Below are 4,655 nucleotides of genomic sequence, written 5' to 3'. Positions count from 1 at the left end.
AGGTATAAGTAGACAGAAATATTGCAAGGATATACTAAACCTGAACGTTTCTATAATGAGTTTGACCAGTTCACTTTTGTAGAGCATTCTACCCAAGAACAATAGAATAAATATTTTATACACATGAAACATGAACCAGGATAGAACATATGCATTTAGAAGGGTTCAAGTAATATGAAAACGGTTCTCTGACTACATATACTTAAATTTAAAAATCAATGATGGAAAGATCTCCTGAAAATGCCTAAATATTGAGACACTAGTAACATATTTTAAGTAAACCATGGGTTAAAGAAAACTAGAGCTTTCTGTCTGGCCGCAGCCATAAAATAAACCAAAATGGGCGCTTAGAAGTACATCCAGGAGCCATGGAGGAAACAGTCCAATGTAATGCGTTTCCTTCTCAGGGTGCGCTACTGGCAGTACTGCCATCTCTCTGTGCTCCACAGCCCCTCACCCACATCATCCCCACCTGACAAAGCATGCAGGCTGGGATACAAGGCCAAGCAAGGTTATGTCATATATCTGATTGGTGTGCGCCATGGTGGCCCCAAACGCCCTGTTCCTAAGGGTGTGACGTACCACAAGCCTGTCAATCATGTTGTTACCCAGCTAAAGTTTGCCCGAAGTCTTCAGCCTGTTGCCAAGGAGTGAGCTGGACGCCACTGTGAGGCTCTGGGAGTCCTGAATTCTTATGAGGTTGGTGAAGATTCCACGTACAAATTCTCTGAGGTTATCCTCATTGATCCATTCCATAAGGTTATCAGAAGAAATCCAGACAACCAATGGATCACCAAATCAGTCCACAATCACAGGGAGATGTGAGGGCTGACATGTGCAAGTCGCAAGAGCTGTGACCTTGGGAAGAGCCACAAATTCCACCAAATGATTGGTGGTTCTCGCCATGCAGCTTGCAGAAGTTGCAATACTCTCCAGCTCCACCGTTACCACTAATATAAGTAATGTTTGTAAAATTCTTACCTAATAAACAATTTAGGAGAAAGGAAGAAAGAAAGAAAGAAAGAAAGAAAGAAAGAAAGAAAGAAAGAAAGAAAGAAAGAAAGAAAGAAAGAGAAAAAACTCCAAAGTGCCCAACAGGTGTGGCTCAGTGGTTGAGCATCTATCCATGCACCATGAGGTCCACAGTTCGATTCCCTGTCAGGGCACATGCCTGGGGTGTGGGCTCGATCCCTTGGGGAGTGTGTAGGAGGCAGCCTATTGATGTTGATGTTTCTTTCTCATCAATGTTTGTATCTGTCTCTCCCTCTCCCTTCTTCTCTCTCTCTAAAATCAATAAAAAAACAACAACTTGAAGGTGAAATTAGAAAGTACTTTGAACTAAATGCAAATGAAAACACAGTATACCAAAATTTGGGGAAGCTGCTAAAGAAGTAGTTATGGGAGAAGGGCAAATTTATATCACTAGACTCCTATACAATATAGTCCTCCCTTATCTGCTTTTCACTTTCTGTGTTTTCAGTTACCCTCTGTCAACCATGGTCTGAAAATATTAAATGGAAAATTACAGAAATAAAAATGCATAAACGTTAACTTGTGGGCTGTTCTGAGTAATGTGATGGTGCCTTGCGCCTGTCCACTCTATCCCACCTGAGATGTGAATCATCCCTTTTTCCAGCATCTCAGCATCCTCTCACTGTATATACTCCTTGCCCTTTAGTGACTTAGTAGCCATCTTGGTTATCATATCTACTATGAAGGTATCACAGTGCATGTGTTCAAGTAACCTTTATTTTACTTAATAATGGCCTCAAAGCACAAGAGTAGTGATGCTGGCAATTCAAATATGCCAAAGAGAATCCATAAACTATTTCCTTTAAGTGAAAAAGTGAAAGTTCTAGACTTAATAAGGAAATAAAATAAATTATATGTTGAGGTTTCTAAGGTCTACAGTAAAAATAAATCTTCTATCCATGAAATTGTGAAGACAAAAAAGAAATAAGTGCTAGTGTTGCTGTCACATCTCAAACTGCAAAAGTTACCACCAGGATATATAATAAGTTCTTAGTTAAGATGGAAAATGCATTAAATTTGTGTGTTGAAGACATGAACAGAAAATATATATATGATTCAGTATCTGAGGCTTCGGGCATCTACTGGGGGTCTTGGATTCTATCTCTCATGGATAAGGGGGGAGGTGAATTACTATATTAGAAAAGAAGAAAGGTCTCAAATTAATGGCCTCAGCTTCTATTTTAAGAAACTAGAAAAAAAGAGCAGGTTTAAACTGAGAAGAATAGGCAAATATGACAATAGAACAGAATAGAGAACAAGTTTGCAAAGTTTTTCTGAAGGGAGCAGATAGTAAATATTTTAGAAATTAGATTTTTTGTTCCAACTACTCAACCCTGCTACTTTGGCACAAAATCAGCCATAAACAATACTTAAATGAATGAAGCATACACATGTTCCAAAAAACTTTGTTTATGGACACTGAAATCTGAATTTCCTATAAGTTTCATATGTCATGAAATGTTGGGTTTTTTTCCAGCCATTTAAAAATATAAAAATCATGCTTAGCTTGAAGACCATGTAGAAAACAAGCACATAAGAAAAATTTGTTGAAAGAAAGTGGGATTATTCACATCTTCACAGAGACTAAAATATGGCCATGTCACCTTGGAGGAATTATAGTTATGCCATTCAAATACTAGGAAATAAGAAGGGGGGAGAGAGAACAAAATGAACCATTGATAGGGAGGTACAAGGAATGACTTGGAGCAAATACCCTCTCTCTTGGATGTGAGTCAACAGAATTGAACATGAAGAAAGGAGGAGGGTTGTCAGGTCAGTTTGGGAAGACTTTTAATGAGGTGCTAAAGAAAATTCTTTTCTCCAACCACAGCATCTTGGCTTTTCCAGAATCACTGCCCCTCCATCCCCTCTTGGAGGTGTCCAGAGTGGTGCTTTGTAGGGCTAACATTGACTGAAGCAGTGCCTTGACCAAGCAAAGCTAAAGGGTATAGCTCCTCATTGCCCATTAGGAGGGTACATATAAGGAGGGTAGAAGTCCTGGAGTAGACCACTGGATATGTGTTGCTCAGGGTTAATAACCCAAGCTGTTACATTTAATCTCTGCACAACTAAAGAAACATTCCTATATGTTTAGATACACGTGAAAGGAATAAACTGCATACATTCCATAGTCAGTGAATTACAAGAGTAGAGGCTCTTGGATTTGGCAGCTACTGGTAGATTCAAAGGATGTTGCTGAGAAGCAACAGTTTTAGCAAATAGTTCCCTTATTTACTGAAACTTGGAGAGTGTTGCTAATATTTGGGACCAAAAATATTATATAGTGTTTAACAGCCCCAGGGATTTCATGAACTTTCTAGATTTTAAAATCATCATCCATGAAAAACAACTATGTCTTGATTTCAACGTGGCCCTGAGTTATTAAAATGGCTATGACTCTGAACTAGGTCTGTGTCTGTGGGAGTTGTGGCTTAGAAGCAACATTGCTGTCAGAATTCTTATTTTTTGCTGGATATTTTCTAGTAGCTCTCTAGGGTCTAGGACAGGTCTAACAGTGTAAAATGTTGACTCTTTCCTTTCCTTTAGTCTTCCCTGAAAAGAACTTCCAAGAGTGCCTTTAGAGCCTGCCTCAGTGGTGTGCAGCCCTTACTGTTCAAGTTACTTCTCTTTAGGTCTGACATAATTCCTTTGGTTTAGTGTTCTTGATGAAACCCTGAGTCCTAGGTCCAGAGGTATTTTATATAATGCATAGGGTTAGAAGCTGAATCGGACTAGAAATCAGTGTCTCCTTTACTCCTATTATCCAATTGGAGGAAATAAAAATTTAAGTAGGATCTTACCCAGTGACCAGAATTAACTTTCTTTAATTCTTAAATTCTAAGGTTCAATACACTTCAATTCTAAGTGTAATCCCAATGACTATTTATATAAAATTCCCTATATATGCTAAATATGTATCTCACTTATATGATAAACTACTATCCTATATATATGGGTCAAGCTACCTCCACAGAATGACAGATTTGGGAAGGCGATGTGCGATGACAGAATCAGGACCTAACCATGAAAGCTGGACTGAGTAGCTTAATTAAATAATATGAAATTTAAGGTGAGTCAACAGTGCAATTTACCTGTGCATGGACTTCTGGGATAGTGAAACTTGCTCTCTAGAATGACAAAGTGAGTCCTGCACTGTTGTGGGCTAGTGTGTTCAATTCTGGCTACTACACTGGGCTAATGGATGAAGACATGTATATTGCAATTTTTTTCTGAAGAAAGACATCAGAGTGCTAAGAGCACCTAAAACCATCCAAATGATAAAAAGTTGGGAGGAATGAGAGTACTGGAGATGAACAACTTTAGAGCACAGGGATGCCCTAGATAGACGAAACAAGTATACAAGACAAGTGTGGATGGGAGAGTTGGAAGGGGTCGACCTCAGAGAACATACCTCAATCAGACTGAGGACGTTTTTAGCAAAGGCCAGCTTAGGAGTACCCTAATTAAGTTAATAACAGTGTACCTACCTATATAGTTTAAGTTTAAAAAATTTGGCTCTCAAAAGAAATTTCAATTGTTGTACTGTTGATATTTGGCTCTGTTGACTAATGAGTTTGCTGACCACTGCCCTAGAACAAATGGGGAGTAAACACTATAAGTCC

The 4,655-nt window shown here is 38.7% G+C and overlaps 1 pseudogene; it reads left to right on the top strand.

Moving 5' to 3' along the window:
* The first annotated feature begins 339 nt into the window (after window positions 1–339).
* LOC132223261 (large ribosomal subunit protein eL15-like) lies at window positions 340–991 on the top strand (annotated as a pseudogene).
* The last annotated feature ends 3,664 nt before the right edge of the window (window positions 992–4,655 follow it).

Source organism: Myotis daubentonii, chromosome X (genome assembly GCF_963259705.1).
Source record: "Myotis daubentonii chromosome X, mMyoDau2.1, whole genome shotgun sequence".
Taxonomy (NCBI): domain Eukaryota; kingdom Metazoa; phylum Chordata; class Mammalia; order Chiroptera; family Vespertilionidae; genus Myotis; species Myotis daubentonii.
Note: the sequence above shows the minus strand (reverse complement) of the source record. Positions and strands in the feature narration are given on the sequence as shown.